Below are 27556 nucleotides of genomic sequence, written 5' to 3' on the forward strand. Positions count from 1 at the left end.
TGGCCTTAGTGAAAGGTAACTAGGAAGCGATTGGCGGCCCTTGCTCACTCAACCAAAACCAGGGAAAGTCGGCCGATCTCAAGGAAACAAACCAAACCTAACATGAACCTGAGCGAAACGTGAATCTTGCATTAAACACTTGCATTTCTGTTCGGGAAAGAAAATCCCGAGAAAGCTGGCATTCCTTACGATAGGCTGCTGCCCATTCTCGGTGAATTAGCCGTCGCAGGTTGCCGGGAAATTTCTTGTCCTTGTGCGATGAGCGGGTTCGGCAGATTTTGTTTTGCAGGGAACTGGACTAGTGGAGTCAGGTGTCTGTGCGGCGCCAGAGCATTAACGCCTTGTGTTCCGGGGCCCTTATCTTCAGGGAGGAACTCTTCCCATTCCCATCTCCCACTTTACAACCAGAAGGATGCAAACAAGTTTCCCTTCTGGGAAAAAAAAAAAATCTGTAGAATCAAAAACAACAACAAAAAAGGCTGTCTTTTAAAATACTTTCGTTTTTGTATATTGCTATCTGTTATTCCTGTTTAGAAACTTAGAATGCTAGTTTATGTTGCTATGAGAATTGCCCTGCATACCTAAATGTTAAAGTTTAATGAGTTCACTTGTAACTTAGCTAGTACTCTGATAATGCCAGTATGCTTCTAGCAGCCAGTCTAACTGTGACTAGGTTGATGGAATCACAGAATCTAAGGTAAAAGAGTGTAGAGGTCATTTAGGCCAGTTTTTAAATGGAATTGTAAGAAACTCTTTTATAATATTTCTGACTGCTTTTTGAGACAGTCTGTTCTTTTGCTGGAGAGCTCTGATTATTATTAGAATGTTATTCTTTTTACTAAATTGAATTCTCTCCTTGGTTCTTGTTCTTTAAATAATAAAAGCCTAAATTTTTTTCACGTATTTTAGTGAGTATGTTATATACTTGGAGATCATAATAAGACAAGAGATTAGATTCATAGTAAAGATAACCATATTTGGAGCTCCAAATTCTTGCTTTCTGCCTTATGAATCTTCTTTTGAACTGCTTAGAAACAATGGCATAATTTCCCATCTCAGGGTAGTACTTGAGATTAAGCAATAAAATGGTATATTGGCAACACAGTTTTCATTTAAAAGATCCCTTTGATGATGTTATGCTTATATTCAGTTTTCTGTTATGGTTAAGTTTTTTTGTTTACTTTTAGTTTTCTATGTAATGTTCCGTGCTTTAGCTGAAATCATTAAATAAAAGTTTACTGGACTCAGAAATGCCCATCCTTTGGTTCCTTTTTGCTTTACCTCTATTAGTTTTCTACTGCTGTTATAACAAGTTCGCACAGAGTTAGCATGAACAACATCCATTTATTGTCTCACATTTCTATGGCTCTCCTCGGTTCTCTGTTCAGGTCCTCGCGAGGCCCCATGTGGAGAGAGCAGCAGGGCTGGACTCTTTATCTGTAGATCCTGGGGGAGAATTCAGTTCCATGTGGTTGTGGGAGCGAGGCCCCCTTCCCTTGCTCGCCCTCAGTCAGGGGTCTTCCTCAGCTCCACATTCTTTGGCTCATGCTCTCCCACCCCTCATCTCCAGGGCCAGCAATAGTATGCGGAATCCTTGTGCTGTGAATCTCTCTGCCTTCCCTATCTGTTTTCTTCTCATGCAGTTCCGTTGGGCCCACCTGGGTAAAGTCAAATGATGAGTAACCTTAATTACACAGCAAAATCCCTTCACAGTGGTACCTAGCTGAGTGCTTGATTGAATATGAGGGGATGGGAATCTCGGAGGCTTATCTTTAGAATTTTGTTTACCTTATTCTTCTAGTGACAGATTTTCTGGGATGGTAATAGTCATAATCCCACATTTTAAAGAGATTTTAAACATCTTAATTCTCAAAAGTTTGCAGGGTAAAATTAAAACTAAAAGTGTCAGGTAACATCAAATATTACTTACAAAGAATTTTTAGAGGTTTAATAAAATAATAAACAATCACTTATAAGTTTTTTGTTTTTAAACTCAAACTTCTGATTGTGAAGCCTTTCCTAATCTTCTCGTTTTGTTTTTGGCATTATTATAGGATAGCATCAGATAGGAATCAGTTTATACTACCAATACTGTATATACTACTAATAATCATATTTTTAAAAGATTGGTTTTCCTCTGCAGTCTCATTTCGGCCTTGGAGAATTTTTGATATGTTCAAGTAGAATTCTACTAGAATCTAATTTTAGATAAGAAACTGGGTCCCCTGACCTAGCTGCCACTTACTCATACCTAAAATGTGCTTGAATATGCAACTTCCTAATATAGGGCCCACGCAAAGCCCCTCTTCACTGTCTGTTAGAGCTACATGGTTCTTACGCCTTGGGGTAGGGGGCATGTAGGCTTACATTTTGCATTCTAATGTACTATTTATGAATCTTGACTATCATTTACTACTTAAATTCTAATTTTTCCCTTCAGAGATTTTTAACTAGGCAGCAATTCAAAAGTACAGATTATACGTGGGAAAATTCTAGTGCTTTGGAACTATCAAAAAGAAACTAAAAGGATGCTCATCAGATGCAGCAGTAGAACAGAAAGTGGCTCTTGGGGAGTTTTATGAGTACTATTTAGGACTTTCCCACCTTCTTCCAGGAACTCCAGTAAGAAGGGGGCCTGGTGCAAGAAGTGGGAATCTGCCAGTCTCAGGCTCAGATGTGATTCTGTGAGACGTAACTGATGGTCTGGAGATACAGGGCTGAGGGATAGGCAGCACGTATGCTGAGAGCCGAAACTTGTGCCTTAGCCTTCAGATGAGGTAATGATCAAATCACAGCCACACATCTCGGGTGACTATATATTTGAAGCACACAACTTAGCTAACGTGTTTCTTTTGCTTTCCCTAACTTGGGATAATTTTCATGTAACGAATGATGGTTATGGGCATTTTTATATAGAAGATTTTAATTATGTCTCAAGCCTTTATGCAGTTGATCAAGCATTAATGATTTAGAGTTCTCTTATTACTGAAGTCTTTTTAGCTGCAAGTCTATGGATCCACACCAGTTCATTATTACATATACAATTACTTGTTTATTTATCTGTAGTCCACCTTACTACAAAAGGATTTTGAGGAAATTTACACATACATGTATATCCACCATCATTATTCCCACCACCTACCACATAAAAGAAACAGATGAAGCAACTGTACAAAAGGAGGATAAAGTCAGGAGAAAAATAACAAGACTGCTATGGGAAGGTTAGTGCGAAGAAAATGTAGTATAAATCCTGTACGGACGCTGGAACTAGACTATAAATTCGGTTCTGGTTTTTTTCCAGCCACCAAAGCAAAATGGCAGCAAAGTAATCAGCTACAGGATTCACCACACTCATAAAATGAGTATAAGAAGATTGGAGTTTGCCTTTGAGCTCATCTTGATGCTCTCCTTCTGCTAGAAAGGTTAACTTTGAATTGCAATTACAGTTATAAAAACATAAGTTTGGCTTTAGTAAGAATGAACAGAATGGCAGAATGGAAGCAGTTAGCAGGATTTCTAGTATTCCCTCTCTTTTCCTTGGTCCATGTTCTAATATTCCAACACATTCCAAAACTCTCCTCAATGCACAGAGAGGTCCAAGGAGACTGGCCATTCTTTTTGGAAGCTGGAGACTTCCCTGAAGATTCTGTGAGAATGGGAAGCAGAATCTGATTTTTTTTTTTTTAGAATGGAAACCTTTTATCATGAAGAATTTTTTCTTTATTGTATACTTTTATATAGTTTCCAACCCATGAATTAGTGGTATTCCAAAAATTCATTTTTAAGTTGCTTGTTTGAAATTAAGAATATATTTTACCAAAGAAATGATGTTGTCTACGACCTAATTTCAGACTTGCAGTGTACCCAAGGTTCAAGGAGGTTAAATCTGAATAAATACAGGTCTACACTTCTGTATTCAAAACCTTTGAGGCCAGATTTTGCTGACTTTGAGTTTTGTTTTGTTTTTTGAGAAGGATAATACTGTGCATATACCAGTTATTACATAGCCCTGCAGTGTGGTCTGGAGCAGGATCCTATAATCAAACACATTAATACTTCTGCAGTGAAACTGATGAATATTCACACTCAGTGGAATAAATAAAAACTATAAATAGCCTCCTGTCAGTTCAGGTCAGGTTTTGTCGCCAAATGAATTCAGAGTTCAGGTCAGGTCAGGTCAGGTTTTGCTGCCAAATGAGTTATGAAAAAACTTCTGGTTTTCAGAGTATTTTGGATTTCAGATTAGTGGATCTCTTTTATACTTTTTTTTTTATATAAAAAAGTACTGGTATTATAAATCCTAACCACAATGCAATGTTATTTTATGGAAAAATGTGTTGAATTCCAATTAGGGAAGCCAGTAAACCATCACTATATTGCAGCCCTACAGCAAGAGTTAAGTGTTTCCATAAGGCTGGATCAGAGCAGAAACACCGTCTTCTCTGTAACCCAGGAAAGGGCTTGTGTCAGGCAGGTGCTGGTGAAGGTTCAAGGCCAAGGGCCGGGGACTGGTAAGAAGCGTGAGAGAGGGAGGGTGGGAGAACAAGATGGGGGACTTTCTTTCCCTTCCCATATTCATTTCTCTATTCCCCACTGTTTCTCTTCTCTTAACTCTTCCTTTCCTTTGAATGCAGGGAGCCCAGCAACTATGTCACAGATGGTATTTCCTCTCCCCACCTTTCTCCCAAAACTGCCTGTAAAGGTACCAGATGGTGCCAGAAATAAAAAACTTCTAAAGGTAGTTAGACTTAGGTCTAGATCTAGCCTCTGCCACCCTCCGGCTGTGTGACCTTAAGTGGTCTGTTCACCTTGTAAAAAAAAAAAGTTCAATCTGCTTCATGGGATTGTTGAGAAGACATTAGGTTCTGAAGTCAGTGTGATGTTATGTGCAAGGGCCTCACATGGAATGGTGCTCGATAAACGATGGCGTCCTTCATCACTGTGGTCCCCTCACACACCTTGTGGTAATTTTTTCCTTCTTCCCCTGAACATTGGCCAAGAAGCAGGGAGCCAGGATCCAGTGGAGATGTGGTGTGTCTGTAAGCAGGAGGGAAGAAGCTTCTCAAGTGATGTGTGTGGTGGTTGTGAAGGAAAAGTGCTCTGTAAAGGCTACTGCTGCTAAGTCACTTCAGTCGTGTCCGACTCTGTGCGACCCCATATATGGCAGCCCACCAGGCTCCCCTGTCTCTGGGATTCTCCAGGCAAGAAAACCGGAGTGGGGTGCCATCACCTTCTCCGTCTGTAAGGGCATGAAGGCCCTAAAATGTGTCCACTTGTTTCTGACTTGACCACGGCATCCAGTCCCTGCTTAGGGTCTGATCTAGGCTTGATAAACCCTCAGACTAGGAAGTTTCTGGAAGAAAGAATCATCTGCAGGCTCTTCTGGAAGTTAGTCTGGGACCTAAAATATCTTTGGAGCTTACATGAAAGTTGTTTGCAGCCACAAGGGCTGACATTGCCCCATGGACTGGGGCTTAACAAGAGTAGCAATAAGACTTTCAAGAAGCCACTATAAATTTCACAGCTAATCTGGGGCTTTGACACAGGTGCTGCTTGGTGGCACTCTAGCTCTTCATATTGACTACATGCATTCTTTTAATAATATTAAATGCTTAGTTAATCCCAGGCACTGTTCTGGGATTATAATGGCATAGACAAGATTCATGCTGTCATGGAAACAGATGCCGGTACTGTGTTAGAACATTGGTAAGATGTGAATGGGTGGGTGGGTGAGTCAGGGGTGGTTAGGGAAGGTCTGAGGAGGTGATGTTAAAACTGAGACCTGAAGGATGGGTAAGACATAGCCATGCCAGGAGCATCCTAGATAGAGGGCTAGCAAGTTCAGGGGTCCTAAGATGGGGAGGGGGCTTCCCTGGTAGCTCATTGGTAAAGAATTCACCTGCTAATGCAGGAGATGTGGGTTTAATCCGTGGGTCAGGAAGATCCCTTTGAGAAGGAAGTGGCAACCCCACTTGCCTGGAAAAAAACAGAGGAGCCTGGCGGTCCATGCAGTCACAAAGAGCTGAACATGACTTAGCAATTAAGCAACAATAGGATGGGGAGGAGCGTGGTGTGTCTTAGGACCTATCAGAAGCAGATTATTTGAGTTTCTTGAGCAGAGGGGAGAGGATCAGGTGTAGAGGGGAAGGCAGGCTGGGTCTAGACCGTACTGAACCTTGTGTGCCTTGGACAGGAGAATGAATTTCATTCAAAGAACAAGAAGCCCGTGAAGGTTTTCAAGCAAGGGAGGAACACGGTTTGCATGATGTCTACTTGGCCTCTCAAGTGGACATCGTGTAACATTAAAAGCTAGACTAGGCTCCTTTGGGAATATTCCAGCATTTCCCTTGTTTTTTTAAACTGAGATGTGAGTACTTTGAAGTAACTTGTTTCTCTTTAGTTTTTAGGGTTTCTCTTCAAATCTGATTAACTGTCATCATAAATTTAGCTGAAAGCATGAGCAGTCACCTCTGTAAGACTGAGCGAGGCTCCTGTTACCTGTTTTTTTTGTTTCCTGCTATGTTTTTTGTTGGTTTATCTTCCAACACACACACCCGTTGCTGCCAACATTGACATGCATTCTCTTTTAATCCTTTCTCTTTTCCTCCCTTGGCTTTGCAATTATGGTAGATTTTTTTTTTTTGTTTGTGCATTTCTTCCTTGACTGTTGAGGCATTCTCTCCTGGCTATACTCATTTCCTTTAAAGAACTCTATTCAATATAACAAACCTAACACAGCTCCTTGTACAGAGTAGTTACTCGGTGAAGTTTTGTTCTGTGACTGAATAAACAGCAAAATCTGCAGGGCTTTTGTGATGAACATGAAGATGAATAGGTCATTTTTATGCCTGTAAGCGGGCCACTTCAGAATCTAAACTCTGTTTGTCAGGAATCCTAATAAAGGGGAGGTAAGGACGGTGTGGAAGGAACTTTGGAGAATGAATTTGACACTGAACCTCAGATTCAGCCTCTGTTCTGGTTTTTTATTTAGGCGGATTTTTCAGGGAGAGAAGTATAGTTGTTATTATTGTGAACAACTGAATCAGGTGGTTAAGAAAACTGTTCTGAAACTTGGTGATAAGATGATAAGTTAGAGATATAGCTTTTCAAAGTCAAAGTAGAGCGTTGTCTAGTAAGACCTAAGAGTCATTTGATTCTCTGGAAACTGGAACTTTGTTTTACTTACTATTTGCTGTTAATTAGTACTCAGCCTCTGTTAAAGTTAGAACTTAAAAAAAAATTGTTATTGATGCACATAATTTCTTGCAAGTAGAGAAGATAACCCCAAAGGTTATATTTTATTGCCCTATAGAGTATTAACTAGTTTTGTATGTAATTTAGCAGTCCTATTCCAGTATTCTTTTTAAAAAAAATTTTATTATATCAATTTCTTTGCCACCTTGCTATTTTCCTCATTATGAGTTACTTAAGTTTTTGACATGTGCCTAGTATATATTGGTATGTGAGTTATATTTCTAACCTTTTAAAACTTATATTTTGACTTTCATATTCAGTAAAGTCCTTAGACATGCATGAATGTGCAAGTCACTATCCAAATTCCCCTCATTTTATTCTACCACATGGGCTTCCGTGGTGGCTCAGTGGTAAAGAATCTGCCTGCCAATGCAGGAGACGCGGGTTCAATCCCTGGGTCAGGAAGATTCCCTGGAGAGGGAAATGGCAACCCACTCCAGTAGTCTTGCCTGGGAAATCCCATGGACAGAGGACTCTGGCAGGCTACAGACCATGGGGTCACCAAAGAGTCAGATACAACTTAGCGACTAAACGAACAACAGAGCTACCGTATAATTTCTGAATGGGAACATCATAAATGGGAACATCTATAGTACGATATAGAGGTAAACATTTTACTTACAGAAAACCTGTACTTTAAAAGGGTATTTGTCCCTGTATAAGTTCAGTATAAGCAATCTTAACGAATTTTAGGCCAGTCTCAGGGAAGGTTCTCATTGAATTAATCTGGGTACGAGTTTGTACTTACCATACTCTTTCTTGTATGGTGGCAAATATAATAAGTAAACTCAAGGAACATGCCACAAATATAAATCTTGCTTTTTTTTTTTTTCTTTAAAAAAAGCCTGCTGCTGCTACTGCTGCTAAGTCGCTTCAGTCGTGACCGACTCTGTGCAACCCCAGAGACGGCAGCCCACCTGTCCCTGGGGTTCTCAAAGCAAGAACACTGGAGTGGGTTGCCATTTCCTTCTCCAATGCATGAAAGTGAAAAGTGAAAGTGAAGTCTCTCAGTCGTGTCCAACTCTTAGCGACCCCATGGACTGCAGCCTACCAGGCTCCTCCGTCCATGGGATTTTCCAGGCAGGAGCACCGGAGTGGGGTGCCATTGCCTTCTCCGAAAAAAAAAAAAAAAGCCTAAACATCATTATAAGCAAAATTTGATTCTGAATTATTTACCCTAAGCAATCACTAGGCCAATAGTGTAGTAAGTCATGAAGTATAGGTGACTAAACTCTTACCAATCTCATTTGGAAGTTCAGTACTGGATGGTGTATTTTCCTTAGAGACACCTTACCTGCAATGAGGACAGCCTGCCACCAGCTGATGCCATGTTCATAGCCTCTTGGTCTAAACTGGAAATTCAGTTCAAGTCACTATTCACTGAACTGACATTAGTCTGTATTCTGCCCCATTAAAAACTGTTACGAAAAGGAAGATTGATACCATATTTGAACAGAGGACACATTAAGAACGTAAGGAAATAAAACATGCATTTAGTGCTTTTTGGTAAATTATTATTTTCCCCAGTCATCACTTAAAGGAGTCCTAGCTGTGACCTAGTCAAGGTTTTAGTATAGTGCTTTACACACTTAACTCAGTCTTTATCTTTGACTGCTCCTCTCTGGATAGCTCTGGAACTGGAATCTGCTTTTCAGAGCTTTGTTGTCAATTTCTGCAGTTTGTTTATACTGTAGTCACTTAAGGGCGTTTGTATACCTGCGTTGCTAGGGACTGTCCTGTTTTGTGCTTCTTTTCTCAACAACATTCTCATTTGCTCTCAGAAAAATCCATGTTTTTCATCATACATTATATGGCCACCTCACTTTACCCTGGCTAGTTGTTGTTAAGACTTATTGGCACCAATCTTGTCTGCTTTCTTTGGTCTCTCTACCCTCTTTATTCCCTTCCCCACATATGGTAGAAGCAAAAAAAAAAAAAAAAGAGTAACACCCAGATGAATGTGTTTTCCCAGTTCTTCCTACTGTTATTTTCCCCTTTTATAGAGAACAGCCTCATTTATTTATTCCTACATCACACTAAGTTATATTTATTGAGCTCTTATTACATTCCTGACACTGTTTTTTACTAGGATTAACTCAGTTCTCAACAACAATTGTATGAGGTACATGCTATTACTATTCCCACTTTACAAGACTGAGTGGATGAATAACTTGTCTTGGGTCACATGGTACGGAGCTACCTTTGTTTTTTTTTTGTTTTTTTTACGCCTCCCGCCCCCGCAAGACCTTTCCCCCAGTTCCCGGCCACGCCCCCTTCCCAAATCGTGGAGCTACCTTTGAACTTGGTTAGTCTGACTTCAGAGTCCACGCTGTTGACTACCAGTATATAAGAACTGTTTATTTAAGTGTATGTAGTTGTTGGTCTTAGTTTGAATTGATATTGATAGTTAACATCTAATTTTTCATTTGTCAGCTAGCAACTTAACAATATAAAGTTTTATGTTAGCAATCTATTGCTGCGTAACACACCCCTAAATCTAGCAGCTTAAAATAATAATCGTGTATTATCTCACAGAGTTTCAGGGATTTGAAAGTGTCTTAGCTACATAGCTCTGACTTGGTGTCTCTAATGACATCTCAAGATGTCAGCTGGGACCAGAGTCAGTTCTCATATGGCACTGCTGCTTCCAAGATGGTGCACTCATGTAGTACAAGTGCCTAGCATTATGCTTCTTGATGGTGATGGAAACACCCAGGTTGATTGCTGAGGCATCCATTTCAAGGATATCATCTTGAGTAAACATATTGCCAGCTCTATAACACTGCTGCTATTAGCAAGACAATTAGATAAGGAACCTATTGCCTCCACCCATGAAGTTCCCCTTTTATCTGGGTACCCTAGATAACTGACCACTTGAGTGACTGCGCTTCTCCTTTCCCATGCCCTAAAGCTTCATGTTTGCCGATGAAGAGTGAACCTGTGAAACCATAGGAAGCCTACCTTCAGACCCTATTCAAAGCAGAGCCCCAGGTCTTCCTTTCTGTCTCTCTACCCATGACCTCACTGTGTTGCCCTCAGGCATGCTGTGTACCCTCCAGGACTTGTGAGTGATAAATCTTGTTTTTCATAGTTCTCTCATGATTTGCTGAAGTGCATCTTGGGATCATAATAAGAACCACAGGGCTGGTCCAGCCACAGCACTGGCTTCAATCAGGAAAATGTCCTTGGGGACTCGCCATAAGCCATACAGGTCTGGGTGATGCCTTAGGCATTTCTAGCTCGTAGCATTGCTATCAGTAGGCTGAGGCTGACACAATTCATATAGTGTTGGCTGTTGGCAGGTCCCACTTCCTTCCCGTTTGGGCTTCTCCCTGAGCCGCTTGAGTGTACTCACAGTATGGAGGCCAGCTTTCCCCAGAGCCAACAAGCCTGGAGAGCAAGGTGGAAGCCAAAATGTCTTTTGCAGCTTAGTCTTGGAAGTCACATTTCCCTGTCATTTTTGTAATATCCTATTGGTTACATAAGTCACCCTGAGTAAGGGAGGAGGGTAGGAGGGCTCCGCAAGGGTGTGAAAGAATCACTGGGTTATTTTGCAGGCTGGATCTTACAAAAAAGCTAATGTATTTTAAAGCAAACGATTAAAAACAATATTTTTCCTATTCTTTTCCATTATGATTTATTATAAGATATTGAATGTATTATAGTTCTCTCTGCTATACAATAGGACCTTGTTATTTATCTATTCTATATATAATAGTTTTCTTCTGCGAATCCCAGACTTCCAATCCAACCCTCCCCCGCATCCTCTTCTCCATGGGAACGGCACATCTGTTCTCTATGTCTGTGAGTTGGCTTCTGTTTTGTAGATAAGCTCATTTGTATCACATTTCAGATTCCACATGTAAGTGCTATCATATGGTATTTTTCTTTCTCTTTCTGACTTCTTCACTCTGTATAATCATCTCTATCTAGTTCCATCCATGTAACTGCAAATGGCATTTCATTCTTTTTTATGGCTGAATAATATTCTATTATGTACGTGGATAAATGTATCTTTATCCATTCATCTGTAGATGAATATTTAGATTGCTTTCATGTCTTAACGATTATAAATAGTGTCACTGTGAACATAGGATTGCATGTATCTTCTCAAATGATAGTTTTGTTTGGATATATGCCCAGGAGTGGGATTGCTGGATCATATGGTAACTCTATTTGTAGTTTTTTGAGGAATCTCCTTACTGTTTTCCATAGTGGCTACACCAATTTACATTCCCACCAATAGTGTAAGAATGATGGTTCCCTTTCTCCACACCCTCTCCAGCATTTGTTACTTGTAGGCTTTTTAATGCTGGCCAGTCTGACTGGCTTGAAGTTGTACCTCATTGTAGTTTTGATTTGAACTCCTCTAATAATTAGCGGTGTTGAGAATATTTTCATGTACTTTTTGGATATCTATGTATCTTCTTTGGAGAAATGTTTGTTTAGTTCTTCTGCCTGTTTTTTGATAGGTTATTTATTTTTGTTATTGAGTTGTCTGAGCTTTTCTATCTTGAAAATTAAGTCCGTGTTGGTCACATTATTTGTTAATATTTTCTCCCAGTCCATAGGTTGTCTTTTTGTTTTGTCTATGGTTTCCTTTGCTGTGCAAAAGCTTTCAAGGTTGATTAGGTCCCATTTGTTTTTTGTTTATTTTATTTTATTTATTTATTTTTGCCTTGGCTTCCCTGATAGCTCAGTTGGTAAAGAATCCGCCTGCAGTGCAGGAGACCCTGGTTCAATTCCTGGGTTGGGAAGATCAGTGGAGAAGAGATAGGCTACCCTCTCCAATATTCTTGGGCTTCCCTTGTGGCTCAGCTGGTAAAGAATCTGCCTGCAATGTGGGAGACCTGGATTCAATCTCTGGGTTGTAAAGATCCCCTGGAGGAGGGAAAGGCTACCCACTCCAGTATTCTGGCCTGCAGAATTCCGTGGACTGTTTAGTCCATGGCATCACAAAGAGTCGGACATGACTGAGCGACTTTTACTTTCACTTTCTTTGCCTTGGCGGACTTGACCTAAGAAAACATTGGTACGATTTCTGTCAAAGAATTTTTTCCTATGTTCTCTTCTAGGAGTTTTATAATGTTGTGTCTTATGTTTAAATCTTTAAGCCATTTTGAGTTTATTTTTGTGTTTGATAAAAGGCTGTGTTCTAACTTTGTTGATTTACATCCAGCTGTCCAACTTTCCCAACACCACTTGCTGAAGAGACTGTCTTTTTCCCATTGCATATTCTTGCTTTCTTTGTTGAAGATTAATTAAACATAGGTGTGTGGGTTTCTTTCTGGGCTCTATGCTTTTCCATTGATCCATATGTCTATTTTCCTGCCAGTACCATGCTGTTTGATTACCATGGCTTTATACTACAAAGGGTTATACCTCCTGCTTTGTTTTTTGTCCTCAGAATTGCTTTGGCAATTTGGGTCTTTTGGGTTACATATAAATTTCAGGATGGAAAAGGAAATGGCAACCCACTCCAGTATTCTTGCCTGGAGAATCCCATGGACAGAGAAACCTGGTGGTCTACAGTCCATGGGGTTGCAGAGAGTCAGACATGACTGGGTGCGTGTGTGCACACACACACACACATTTCAGGATTGTTTATTCTAGTTCTGTGACAAATGTCATGGGTAATTTGGTGGGGATTGCATGAAATCTACAGATTGCTTTGGGTAGTATGTCCATTTTAACAGTATTAATTCTTCCAATCTAAGAGCATAGAATATCTTCCTAATTTTTTAAATCATCTTCATTTTCTTTTATTAATATTTTATAGTTCTCATCATATGTCTTTCATCTCCCTAGTCAGGTTTATTCCTAGGTATTTTGTATTCTTTTGGTGTAATTTTAAATGGATTTTTTTTTTTTTACTTTGTCTTTCTGATATTTCATTGTGGTATAAAGTAATGCAACTGATTTCTAAAGCAAACAGTTTTTGAAGGTTTAACATCCTAAAACAGATTCTTTTTTTTCTTTTTAATTTTTTAAATTAAAGGATAATTGCTTTACAGAATTTTGTTGTTTTCTGTCAAACTTCAACATGAATCAGCCATAGGTATAGCTATATCGCCTCCCTCCTGAACTCCCTCCCACCTCGTTCCCTATCCTACCCCGCTAGGTTGATACAGAGCCCCTGTTTGAGTTTCCTGAGCCATACAGCAAATTACCGTTATGGTAATTACCTGCAAATTAACTTATATGGTAATATAAGTTTCCATGTTACTCTTTCCTTACATTTCACCCTCTCCTCCCCTTTCCCCATGTCCATAAGTCTATTCTCTATGTCTCTTTCTCCATTTGGTTCAGTTCAGTTCAGTCACTCAGTCGTGTCCGACTCTTTGCGACCCCATGAACTGCAGCACTCCGGGCCTCCCTGTCCATCACCAACTCCCAGAATTTACCCAAACTCATGTCCACTGAGTTGGTGTTGCCATCCAACCACCTCATCCTCTGTCATCCCCTTCTCTTCCTGCCTTCAGTCTTTCCCAGCATTAGGGTCTTTTCAAATGATTCAGTTCTTCCTGTCAGGTGGCCAAAGTATTGGAGTTTCAGCTTCAGCATCAGTCCTTCCAATGAATATTCAGGACTGATTTCCTTTTGGATGGATTGGTTGGATCTCCTTACAGTTCAAGGGACTCTCAAGAGTCTTCTCCAACACCACAGTTTAAAAGCATCAGTTCTTCAGCACTCAGCTTTCTTTATAGTCCAACTCTCACATCCATACATGACCACTGGAAAAACCATAGCCTTGACTAGATGGACCTTTGTTGGCAAAGTAATGTCTCTGCCTTTTAATATGCTGTCTAGGTTGGTCATAACTTTTCTTCCAAGGAGAAAGCATCTTTCAGTTTCATGGCAGCAGTCACCATCTGCAGTGATTTTGGAGCCCAAGAAAATAAAGTCTGTCACTGTTTCTACTCTTTCCCCATCTATTTGCCATGAAGTGATGAGAGCAGATGCCATAATCTTAGTTTTCTGAATGTTGAGCCTTAAGCCAACTTTTTCACTCTCCGCTTTCACTTTCATCAAGAAGCTCTTTAGTTCTTCACTTTCTGCCACAAGGATGGTGTCATCTGCATATATGAGGTTATTGATATTTCTCCCATCAACCTTGATTCCAGCCTGTGCTTCTTCCAGCCCAGCGTTTCTCATGATGTACTCTGCATGTAAGTTAAATAAACAGGGTGACAATATACAGCCTTGACTTACTCCTTTTCCTATTTGGAACCAGTCTGTTTTTCCATGTCCAGTTCTAACTAACTGTTCTTCCAGACCTGCATACAGATTTCTCAAGAGGCAGATCAGGTGCTCTGATATTCCCATCTCTTTCAGAATTTTCCACAATTTATTGTGATCCACACAGTCAAAGGCTTTGGCATAGTCAATAAAGCAGAAGTAGATGTTTTTCTGGAACTCTCTTGCTTTTTCAGTGACCCAATGGATGTTGGCAATTTGATCTCTGGTTCCTCTTCCTTTTCTAAAACCAACTTGAACATCTGGAAGTTCATGATTTACATATTGTTGAAGCTTGGCTTGGAGAATTTTGAGCATTACTTTGCTAGGGTGTGAGATGAGTGCAGTTGTGCAGTAGTTTGAGCATTCTTTGGCATTGCCTTTCTTTGGGATTGCAATGAAAACTGACCTTTTCCAGTTCTGTGGCCACTGCTGAGTTTTCCAAATTTGCTGGCATATTGAGTGCAGCACTTTCACGGCATCATCTTTAGGATTTGAAATAGCTCAACTGAAATCCCATCACCTCCACTAGCTTTGTTCTTAGTGATGCTTTCTAAGGCCCACTTGACTTCACATTCCAGGATGTCTGGCTCTATGGGAGTGATCACACCATCGTGAATATCTGGGTGGTGAAGATTTTTTGTGTGTAGTTCTTCTGTGTATTCTTGCCACTTCTTCTTAATATCTTTTGCTTCTGTTAGGTCCATATCATTTCTGTCCTTTATTGAATCCATCTCTGCATGAAATGTTGCCTTGATATCTCTAATTTTCTTGAAGAGATCTCTAGTCTTTCACATTCTATTTTCCCCCTCTATTTCTTTGCTCTGATCACTGAGGAATGCTTTCCTATCTCTCTTTACTATTCTTTGGAACTCTGCATTCAAACGGTATATATTCCCTTTTCTCCTTTGTCTTTTGCTTCTCTTCTTTTCACAGCTATTTGTAGGGCCTCCTCAGAGAGCCATTTTGCTTTTTTGCATTTCTTTTTCTTGGGGATGGTCTTGATCCATCTCCTGTACAATATCATGAACCTCTGTCCATAGTTCTTCAGGCATTCTGTCTATCAGATCCAATCCCTTAAATCTATTTGTCACTTCCACTGTATAATTGTAAGGGATTTGATTTAGGTTGTAACTGAATGGTCTAGTGGTTTTCACTGCTTTCTTCAGTTTAAATCTGAATTTGGCAATAAGGAGTTCATGATCTGACGACAGTCAACTCCTGGTCTTGTTTTTGCTGACTGCATAGAGCTTCTCCATCTTTGGCTGCAGAGAATATAATCAATCTGATTTCGATGTTGACCATCTGATGATGTGCGTGTGTCAAGTCTTCTCTTGTGTTGTTGGAAGAGGGTGTTTGCTATGACTAGTGTGTTCTTCTGACAAAACTCTATTAGCCAAATTTGCCTGTTACTCCAGGTGTTTCTTGACTTTCTACTTTTGCATTCCAGTCCCCTATAATGAAAAGGACATCTTTTTTGTGTGTTAGTTCTAGAAGGTCTTATAGGTCTTCATAGAACTGTTCAACTTCAGCTTCTTCAGCATTACTGGTCAGGGCATAGACTTGGATTACCGTGATATTGAATGGTTTGCCTTGGAAATGATCAGAAATCATTCTGTCTTTTTTGAGATTGCATCCAAGTACTGCATTGCAGACTCTTTTGTTGATTATCATGGCTACTCCATTTCTTCTAAGGGATTCTTGTCCACAGTAGTAGATATAATGGTCATCTGAGTTAAATTGACCCATTCCAGTCCATTTTAGTTCACTGATTCCTAAAGTGTCGACCTTCACTCTTGCCATCTCCTGTTTGACCACTTCCAATTTGCCTTGATTCATGGGCCTGACATTCCAGGTTCCTATGCCATATTGATCTTTGCAGCATGGAACCTTGCTTCCATCACCAGTCACATCTACAACTGGGTATTGTTTTTGCTTTGGCTCCATCTCTTCATTCTTTCTGGAGTTATTTCTCCACTGTTCTCCAAAAGCATATTGGGCACCTACTGACCTGAGGAGATCATCTTTCAGTGTCCTATCTTTTTGCCTTTTCATACTGTTCATGGGGTTCTCAAGGGAAGAATACTGAAGTGGTTTGCCATTCCCTTCTCTAGTAGACCACATTTTGTCAGAACTCTCCACCATGACCTGTCTGTCTTGGGTGGCCCCACACGGCATGGCTCATAGTTTCATTGAGTTACACAAATTTCTCCATTGCTGCCCTGTAAATAAATTCTTCAGTACCATTTTTCTAGATTCTGTATATATATGGTTAGAATATGATATTTATCTTTTTCTGACTCACTTCATTCTGTATAATATGTTCTAGGTTCATCAACCTCATCAGAACTGACTCAAATGCATTCCTTTTTATGGCTGAGTAATATTCATTGTGTATATGTACCACAACTTCTTTATCCATTCATCTGTTGATGGACATCAAGGTTGCTTCCACCTTCTAGCTGTTGTAAATAGTGCTGCAATGAACAATGGGATACATGTGTCTTTTTCAGTTTTGGTTTCCTCAGGGTATATGCCTAGGAGTGGGATTGCTGGCTTATATGGTGGTTTCATTCCTAGTTTTTTAAGGAATCTCTATACCATCTTCCATAATGGCTGTATCAGTTGACATTCCCACCAACAGTGCAAGAGCATTCCCTTTTCTCCACACCCTCTCCAACATTTATTGTCTGTAGACTTTTTGATGAATGCCATTCAGACTGGTGTGAGGTGATATCTCATTGTAGTTTTGATTTGTATTACTCTAATAGTGAGCAATGTTGGGCATCTTTTCATGTGTTTGTTAGCCATCTGTATGTCTTCTTTGGAGAAATGTCTGTTTAGGTCTTTTACCCACTTTTTGATTGGGTGGTTTGTTTTTCTGGCATTGAGTTGTATGAGCTGCTTGTATATTTTGGAAATTAATCCTTTGTCAGTTGTTTCATTTGCTATTATTTTCTCCCATTCTGAGGGTTGTCTTTTCACCCTGCTTATAGTTTCCTTTACTATGCAAAAGCTTTTAAGTTTAATTAGGCCCCAATGTTTACTTTTGTTTTTATTTCCGTTACTCTAGGAGGTGGGTCATAGAGGATCTTGCTTCGATTTCTGTCATCGACTATTCTGCCTATGATTTCCTCTAAGAGTTTTATAGTTTCTCTTCTTACATTTAGGTCTTTAATCCATTTTGAGTTTATCTTTGTGTATGGTGTTAGGAAGTGTTCTAATTTCATTCTTTTACATGTGGCTGTCCAGTTTTCCCAGCAACATTTATTGAAGAGGCTGTCTTTGCCCTATTGTATATTCTTGTCTCCTTTCTCAAAAATAAGGTACCGATAGGCATATGGGTTTATTTCTGGACTTTCTATCTTGTTCCTTTGGTCTGTATTTCTGTTTTTGTGTCAGTACCATACTGTCTTGATGACTATAGCTTTGTAGTATAATCTGAAGTCAGGAAGATTGATTTCTCCAGCTCCATTCTTCTTTCTCAAGACTGCTTTGGCTATTTGGAGTCTTTTGTGTTTCCATGTGAATTGTGAAATCTTTTGTTCTAGTTCTGTGAAGAATGCCATTGGTAATTTGATAGGGATCGCATTGAATCTGTAGATTGCATTTGGTAGTATAGTGATTTTCACAATATTGAGTCTTTCTATCCAAACTTAGATTCTTTTACCTGCAAATTAACAGTAAGTTTTTTTAAAAATACCCATATCTAGTTGCTTTTCTAAGTTTTCCAATGACACTAGAATATTTTTGTATTTGTATAAAAACTACAAATATTATTTATCCTCTGGTACAGACTGAACTCAGAAGTTCTATCCAAAAATGTGTGTTGACAAAGGAACAGTTCTGAATACCTGATAACAATAAACAGTGCACATAGGCACCTAACTCTGAAGAAAGTAGCGAGGAAACAGAGGCTAAGATAGTTTTTGACCTCGAGAGGTTTGAGGTGCAGGGGCAGGCAGGTAACCACACACTCTCTGTGTGCTTGAGGGAGCCTTTTTACTTACCAAAGGTGCCATGACTGTTTTTCTGGATCCTTATTCCCTCTGAACTCCAGTGGAGGATAAAGCAGGGTCTTTGCTGAAGGTTTCCAGGAAGCACTCCAAAGTACAGTTAACATTAAGAATTAGGGGTGGTGACCATCTGGCTTACTTATAATGTGGAGGCCTTTGGGGTTCACTTATAAGGCTTTTATGTTTAGGCCTGCTAAGGATATCAGCTATGTTAATACTCAAGGTGGGGATTTTAGGTTGTGATAGTGATCACTGAGGAATTTTGATAGTTCATTTGCCAACTACTGTGACCACATCCCCTGTTAAATCTTCAGGAGAAATAGGCTGGTCAAATCAGCACTGTTTGCTTAGACTATAAGAGTCTGAGACGCCTGTGAATTAGTAGGTTAGCAGACCTGAGGCACTTGGACACATTCTTGTACTAAGGGCTGTAGCTTTTAGTTATCTTGGGTAAAATATATGATCCAATCAGTTAGGACAAAGGCTATATCTAAATGTTGCCTTGTCCCTCACAAAGGAGTGGTAGGCTTATGAGGTCACGTGTCAGAGGAGTCCTGCATCTCACCGATGTAGGCTTTTATTTTCTAATTTGGAACATCCTTCACCTTTATCCTAGTTTCATCCTGTACCCTACAGAACAGTGCAGGCTTAAGCAGAACTGGTATCAGCTGCTTATCCCAGAGCTTTTCTTGTTCACTGCCATATCCTTAGCATCTAGAACAGGACCTGATAGGCAGGAGATGTGCAGGAAATATTTTTTGAATGAAGAAGGGCACAGTCTTCCCAACTGGTTCAGTTCAGTCACTCAGTTGTGTCTGACTCTTGGCGACCCCGTGAATCACAGTACGCCAGGCCTCCCTGTCCATCACCATCTCCCGGAGTTCACTCAGACTCACGTCCATCGAGTCAGTGATGCCATCCAGCCATCTCATCCTCTGTCGTCCCCATCTCCTCCTGCCCCCAATCCCTCCTAGCATCAGGGTCTTTTCGGTGGGTAGCCTTTATGTACAGGATAAAAGAGGGAGGTGTAATCCAAAGAAGAAATGGGTCCAATGGGAAAAAGCTAATGAGACATACCGTACAGGCATAAAACCATAGCCTCTTAGCTTGTCAGGTGGTAGGGAACGTCTAAGTAGTGAGGACACATACATAGCCTCCTTGCCTTCATCTTTAGATGTTAGTATGCCTTCTTCCCTTTCATACTGTCCATGGGGTTCTCATGGCAAGAATACTGAAGTGGGTTGCCATTTTCCTCTCCAGTGGACCACATTTTGTCAGAACTCTTCACTGTTACCCATCCGTCTTGGGTGGCCCTGCATGGCATGGGGTGAAAAGAAAGAGTTGAAAAAACTGGCTTGAAATGCAACATTAAGAAAAACTAAGATCATGGCATCTGATCCCATCACTTCCTGGCAAATAGAAGGGGAAATAATGAAAACAGTGACAGATTTTACTTTTTTGGTTTCCAAAATCACTGTGGATGGTGACTAAAGTCATGAAATTAAAAGATGTTTGCTCCTTAGAAGGAAAGCTATGACAGACCTCGACCACAGATTAAAAAGCAGAGACACTACTTTGCTGACAAAGGTCTATATAGTCAAAGCAATGGTTTTTCCAGTAGTCATGTATGGATGTTAAGAGTTGGATTATAAAGAAAGCTGAGTGCCGAAGGATTGATGCTGTCAAATTGTGGTGGAGAAGACTCTTGAGAATCCCTTGGACTGCAAGGAGATCAAACCAGTTAATCCTAAAGGAAATCAACCCTTAATATTCATTAGAAGGACTTATGCTGAGCTCCAGTACTTTGGCTACATGATGCAAAGAGCTAACTCATTGGTAAAGACTCTGCTGCTGGGAAAGCTTGAAGGTAAAAGGAGAAGAGGGCAGCAGAGGATGAGATGGTTAGATAGCATCACAGACTCAATGAGCATGAGTTTGAGCAAACTCTAGGAGATAGTGAAGGACAGGGGACCCTGGTGGGTTGCAGTCCATGGGGTGGCAAAGAGTCAGGCAGGACTTAGTGACTCAACAACAGGCTTTCTTCCTCCCCTGGCATGCCTACAGGTGGGAAGCCTTGAGCGCCCTCTTGAGGCTGAACATGCCACTGACAGAAATTTCTTTAAAAGCTCACTTTTTACCGTTGTCTTGGAGGAATCCAGTGGCAACCCACTCCAGTATTCCTGCCTGGAGAATCCCGTGGATGGAGGAGCCTGGTGGGCTACAGTCCACGAGGTTGCAAAGAGTCAGATACGACTGAGCGACTTCACGTTGGAGGAATCCATTTTTCATCTAAGGGATGAATGAATTGCAACCTTTTAAGCACAGTCACTTAAAACTATTCCAACATTTGTGTTGGAAACTTTACTAAAATATTGTATATATTTCTCCATCTTCTTAATAAAGTACTTGGGATATCGTCTGTTTTCCTATTATTTCAGGATCATTTTGGAAATACCATGCTATAAATACAGTGATACACTTAGGGTTTACTGCAGATGGATTTTTTTCCATTACACTGAAGACCATCTATGGTTGTGCTTTTTTAATTCTCTCGCCCATTTTTCATAGTTTTTCTCTGGTAGGCATTCTTGTTCACTTCCTGATGCCACTCACATGTCTCTCCAAGGGCTCCCAGTCCCCAACAGTATATTCTCTCTGGTTATGTGTAGGAAAGTAGATGACTGAGTTTATTAGGTTTTCTAAAATACAAGGGAACTTTAATATGGGGACTTTGTGGTATCTGTGAGTCTCCTTTCTAGTTTTCCCCATCTCTAGCTCTTCTCAGGGATATTCTAGAAAGTTAGGCTCATCAGACATGCGGCTTCTGAATAAGTGAGATGTTAATGACTCTTAGAGTTATTCTGTTCCAAATTTTGAAAGTAGTAGGATATCAGTACTAAAAATAAGCTATTTTGGTGGTGGTTTAGTCACTAAGTCATGTCCGACTTTTGTGACGCCATGGACCGTAGCCCACCAGGCTCCTTTGTCCATAGGATTCTCCAGGCAAGAATACTGGAGTGGGTTGCCATTTCCTTCTCCAGGGGATCTTCCTGACCCAGGAATTGAACCCAAGTCTCCTGCATTGCAGACAGGTTCTTTACCATCTGAACTATGAGGGAAGCTATTTTGGGCAACCACTTTTCTTGGCCAGATTCTCATCAGAGCTTAGGAAGAAGAAAACAACAATAGGATGTTGTTTATCCAGTCTTTCCATTTCTGGGTAAGAAGGAGGAAGAAGGGAAGAGAAAATGTGTGGGGTTGTGTCATGTTCTAGTAGCCAGTTTTGAAAGATTCCTCTAGGTTTGGAGTAGAAAAATGTATTATAGAGGATTAAGTGGGGAGCAGGAAGGATGGTCAAGACGTCACAGCAGCTGTCCATGTGAAGGATGATGGTGACTTGGACAAGTGTAGAAATGGTGCATGTAGTAAAGAATAGCTGGATTCAGAGTATGTCATCGAGATAGAGCCTGTGGAGTCAGATGTTGGTCCTGACTCCACAGGCTCTTATTATATTAGAGTTCAGTAGTGTTTATAGCCTGCATTTGTTTTTAACTGAAGGAATCAAGTATATCAGTTATTCCTCATTGGTACATGGTTGGATTTGCTGCAAAAGTTACATTACCAAATACAGTATAGAATGAAAAACATTCCCTGTCTTAGGGGCAAACAATCCAAATGTTTGAGGTTAGACTCTAGAATGTGGTGCTGAAGATGTATTAGAACACATGTTTAGCAATGAACATAAAAATTTTTCCCTCTTGCAGTTGTAATTATAAAATTTATCAAGCAAACATAGTTTGGGGGCTTGTATAGAAACTCCACAGTTTTAAGGAAATAAACACAAATCTCCAAATAAATAACTAAATATTCCTCAGAGGATACTAAGAAATATAATTTAGAATTTAACTCATTTCTCTTAGCTAAACTTTTTGTGATTCTTTATAGTTCATGACAGCATTGAATTAAATAAGCATCTTTTTTCCAGGGTTTTAGATGCAATGGAGGCTTTTACATGTATCATTCTCAAATTGTTTGATTTATTGTTAGTTTGATTTATGTGAAAATTTTATCCTTAATTTTAGATTTAGTAGATTTTAACCTGATATCACTTTATAGGAATTTATATGCAAAGGCTTTATTGAAAGCCTGGGGGTACACATTTTAACTATAAGTGTCCTATCTTATTATTTTATTATAAGAAAGAAAAGTACGGAGCCTTGAGGCTGGGACTGTTCACACTATACTTTTATAAAATCAAGTTCTCATAATCATCTCTGCAGCCCTTATTTGTTGTGCTTTTGCAGAACCTTGTTTATTCCAAGCTATCCTTACAGGTTTCTAGGAATTCAAGGGCCAAGAAACATTCTACTAAGAATTTGAAATACCAAAGCACTTAATTTTATGGGAGTGTTGAGTGTTTACTCCTTTTTAAGTTTTGAGGACCAGCAAAATGAAGAAGTGTTTTGTGTTACACAACATGTCGTATCATAAATATGTTTTACTGTTATTGCCCATGATGTAACCAGAATGGGAAAAAAACATAGAAAAAATAATTGTTGATATGACCTTGCCTGGGGTGGAGGATGAGGCATATGACACAAGAAGAGATCTGTTACCAGTTATAGTAAAATTATTAGCATTAAAAAGAGTTGCATAGATGAGTGAGTCATAATCCAACTTACACACAGTTTTCCTGAAAATTTGCTGTCTTCTTTCATCTTTTTTTGCTTAGGTACTTGATAAAGGAAAAAAAAAATCCTCTTGGGTTTTTTGGATGAAAACCTAATTCCACAATTTTGCTCTCTGTAGCTCTTTGTCTTTGATTTTAATCCCCAGAGAATACCATTTGGCTATTTTGAAATTTTTTCTGTTTCCAACTGAGCTTGCACTTTGCCGGCTGAGAGCCTTTCCCCATCTCATTCTGCCTTTTCCTCTGCCCCACTGCTCCCCCTGCTCCCACCTCTTTTCCTATAGCCAAGGAAGGAACTTGTTAACCACCACTTTCTCTTTTATAAACTGACTGAGCAGTCCCTTCGATACAATACATTCACAGGCACCCTACCTCATTCTGATCCCAGAAAAACAAGCAACAGGAAATACAGGAAAACACGCCGCTCAACTCAACCCAGATAGACAGAATTAGCCAAAGGAAAATGCCAGAACAACAGAGACTGTTCATTTGGTTTCCAGGAACGGAGATTATTGGTAGTCTGCTCTTTTCAAAATAAACTTTGATCTGGCGCTGATCACCTTGTTAGTTATTCCCTTCGGATGCTCAGGACTGGTAGCTGCCCTTGTTGGGTTTTCAAGGTCAGTCTGTTAAGCGCAGACATAATGGGCTAACCTGTCTCCAAGAGAAGTGGAGAATACCGGTCACTTGTCAGCCTGGGCCCCAAGGTAAAAGCAGCACCAGGGTGTGTATATGGGATATTCGTTTGAAATGGAAAGGAGATAGAAACAAAGATAGGCAAAAACACAGAAATGTGGCCCGAAAAATTACAGCTAGGAGAAAACTGCTGCTGTTGTTATTTGGTCGCTCAGTCGTGTCTGACTCTCTGTGACCCCATGGACTGTAGCCTGCCAGGCTCCTCTGTCCACGGGAGTTCCCAGGCAAGAATAATGGAGTGGGTTGTCATTTCCTTCTCCAGGGAATCTTCCTGACCCAGGGATCGAACTCAGGTCTTCTGCTTGGCAGGCAAATTTTTTTTTTTTTTTTTTTACCACTGAATGACCTGGGAAGCCCAAGAAGAAAACTATTACCTTACTAATCTCTGTGTTATGTATCAACTATAAAGGAATTTTCTCTAATGTTCATGTTCCCTGTAGACTATCCTGCCTTATCTTTTCTCACAGTTTCCCTGTTTTGTCCTGTTTTCCCCTCTCCTTTGTTTTCTCTCTTCCTTATTTCCTCTCTCCTGAATCTCTTTCCTTTTGTTGTCGTTCTTTTTGAGCTTAACCTGGTGCTGTGGCAGAAACAAAGATGATTAAGAAGAAATCTAGCTTGCCTGATGGCAAATCCATATACAAGTAACTGTAATACAACATAGCCAGTGAGAATACTGCTCAGTTCAGTTTAGTCGCTCAGTTGTGTCTGACTCTTTGTGACCCCATGGACTTCAGCATGCCAGGCTTACCTGTCCATCACCAACTCCCAGAGCCTGCTCAAATTCATATCCGTAGAGAGGTAGAAAACAAAATTCCATGGGGTTCTGAGGTAAAAATGATATCTTTATCATTTGTGGGGATACATGACTTTTTGCACTCGTTCATTCATTCATTCACTCACCCCTCCCTCCATCTGCCCAGGCATTCTGCCAGGAACTGGCAATAACAACAGGGGCAATGGTAGGTACAATCACTGCCTCCCAGGAGCTTGGATGCTACTGGAAAAGAAGCAGGCAAACGAATATCAAATAGTTACAGGTTATGAAGAGGATTGTGAAGGAAACAGTTGCTCTTTGTAGTGGCAGCGAGTAAAGGGGGAAGCTGTCTTCCCTGTGTAGTCTGCGAAGGGATTTAGGAGGGATATTGCAGGAGATGGCTGAAGGATAAGAGCAAGCCGGTCTTGGGGAGAGGCAAGAGAAGCATGGCCTGGTCATAGGGAATGTGGGTGCAGAGATGCAGAGGAGAGGAGTGGGCCACTGTAGAACTGTCAGGAGGTCGGGATGGCTGGAGGACCAGGCTGGGCGTGGCCGAGGCAAGATCTAAAAGCAAGGGGGACCTAGATCCTTGACGACCTGGGGTTGAATTCTGGGTGGAGTAGGAAGTCACTGAAAAGGAGTGTCTTGCTGGGATTGTATTTTTAAAAATATCCAATCTGTATGAAGTATGGAGAAGACATTTTAGGGGAGAGCCAGAGTGGAAGCATGGAAATCACCCCCCAAAATCTCTCTACTATAGGGAAAAAAAAAGGAGTATTAGGAAATTATGGGATTAAGAGGTATGTTATCAACATGGTGACATTTTATCTGGGCTTTTATAACTGGTTGAAGTTTTGACAAGCAGAGATTTGGAGCAAGGGGCATTTCTAGAGCAAGAGGCAAAGCGACCCAGGTATGGGGATGAGAGGCATGAGGTGATCTGGCAAAAGGCCGGCTTACTTGGTATGACTGAGCAAGAGACGAGAGTGACTGAGAGGAAGGTGGCAGTGGAGAGAAGTGGGGACTGGGGCTTAGGATAGAAATCAAGGATGGCTTCTGACAGAAATGTGGCTCGGTGGAGTGGCCATCAGGGGTGAGAGACAGCTGAAGAAGGAAAGGCAGCTTCAGTTGCGCAGGGAGACGGGAGGGGGAGGTCAGTTGGCCTGGCTTGGCATCTCCTTTCCAGTGTCTCCTGAGAAACTCGAACTGCTCCTCTTGACTCTCTGCAGCTCTTTCAGTTCCTCTGTTACAGCCCTATTAGGTGGACTCTGTCATATTTTCAGCGAAAATCACCATGGGACCACATTGGTCTTATGAGCACTAGTTTCTTTTTGTGACAAATAGGAATGGAGAGAAAAATCCTCAGTAATTTCCCCAGTTTTAATTTTCTGTTTCTCAGTATGCTTTGGGCCCTGATGGGTTTCTTGCTAATTTTCAGAAAAATTCTGCCCATGCTTTAAAGTGAAAGAAGGCAGATGAGTACTGTGGGTTCAGAGAACTGCCATGTCTTCTTGGAGGCAGAGCTTTGCTTTTCTGCCATCTTTGGAGCTTTGTTTCTTCCCAACATTAAAGGAAATACTACCCGATAGCAATGAACACCTAAATCGAAGATCCAGCTCAGCAGAAAGTAAAAGCCCAGTAAGTTGAAAATAAATTTGAAAAGGTTAATGACTTGAAACCCTTTTTTAAGCTCAAGAAAGGACTCATTGTCTTTAAAGTGATAGTCTACTTCTTCTGGGTTTCATCATATGTTCTGAATAAAGAACATGTGATAGAGAGTAGCAATAGCTACTCATGAGTTATGTCAGGCAGTGGTGTTAATTGCCACCATTCCTGGGATGAGGCTGAGAGCAGTAAGGAATCACGAGGCTTGTTCCTTCCCTTTAAGGATTTGCAGTGTATTGGAGAAATACGCCTGGCTTTCTTGAACCAGCTCATAAATGCAAAGGAAGTGATTGGGAGCTAAATTATGGAGAGGACAGCAGTGGACATTCAGAGCAAGGGGAGGTCAGTCAGGAAGAGCCATGAGGTCAGTGAAGTCCTATGGGCCATAGGACTTGGCTCTTAAGTGTTTGGTTGAGTCAAGGTGAAAGTTGAGCTGAACCCTAAATGATATACCTTTATTTATAATATAAATGATATACCTAAATAATAGACCTTTATTTAATGCTCTGTCTTAAGATCGAACATTTTACTTACTTTGAACTGCTGACTTGCACAAGTTCCAAATGGTGAAGATCTCCTTTCTACTCCTATCCCCAGTCCCTCAGTCTCCCTAACCCAGAGTGCCTGCCATGACTCATTTCTTACAGTCCCTTCCGGATGGAATGTAATATTTTTGCACATATGTAGCGTTTCTTATTTGAATTGGTGAAATGTTTTCATTTTTAAAATGTATCCCTTTGTAAGTGCTAAAATGTAGAAAAGAACATGAAAGGTAAAAAACACCCAAACCAAACAAACAGAAACCCAACAAACTGCTCTCCTGTTGGGAGACCACAGCTGTGCTGGTCTCCTTTAATGGTGGTGGGCAACACCTGAGTGAGAAGTGCTTCCCTGGGATGTTTGCATCCATGTCAATGGGAATAACCCTGGCGGGAAGGTAGAGCAACCACGAACCCTCCATGGCTTGGAGAACAATAATACTGTTGTCCTGAATGTGATGCTCTGCGAGAACCTTACAACTCTTTCGCTTGATCTCCATAACAACTCCACAAGGTAGGCCTTTTCCTTCTGTTCAGATGAGAAAGTTCAGACTCGGGCCACAGAGCAAATAGGAGGTGCTGTCAAGCTGTGGTGCTGACTTCTAAACCTGGCCTTTCTCTGCATTTATCAGGCTGCCCTTCTAGATGGGAGGGTCTGTATTTCTGGAATCACTGCTGCCATGTTTTTCTCCTGTGGCTGTATGTT

The 27556-nt window shown here is 40.6% G+C and overlaps 1 protein-coding gene across 9 annotated transcripts in view; it reads left to right on the forward strand.

The window, feature by feature from the left end:
• The window catches only part of CRADD (CARD and death domain containing adaptor protein), a 190676-nt gene that overhangs the window by 55931 nt on the left and 107189 nt on the right, over positions 1-27556 (forward strand). The window contains exon 1 of one of the 9 annotated variants that reach the window (XM_086399064.1): positions 6-27364. The exons of 7 other annotated variants lie outside the window; for them this stretch is intronic. The gene's annotated coding sequence lies outside the window, so the exon portion shown is untranslated. Of the gene's footprint in view, positions 1-5; positions 27365-27556 lie in introns of those variants that run through there. One more of the 9 variants, XM_086399060.1, reaches the window with a different exon arrangement.

Source organism: Bos grunniens, chromosome 5 (genome assembly GCF_055505025.1).
Source record: "Bos grunniens cultivar Pamir isolate PY7600 chromosome 5, Bosgru_T2T1.0, whole genome shotgun sequence".
Taxonomy (NCBI): domain Eukaryota; kingdom Metazoa; phylum Chordata; class Mammalia; order Artiodactyla; family Bovidae; genus Bos; species Bos grunniens.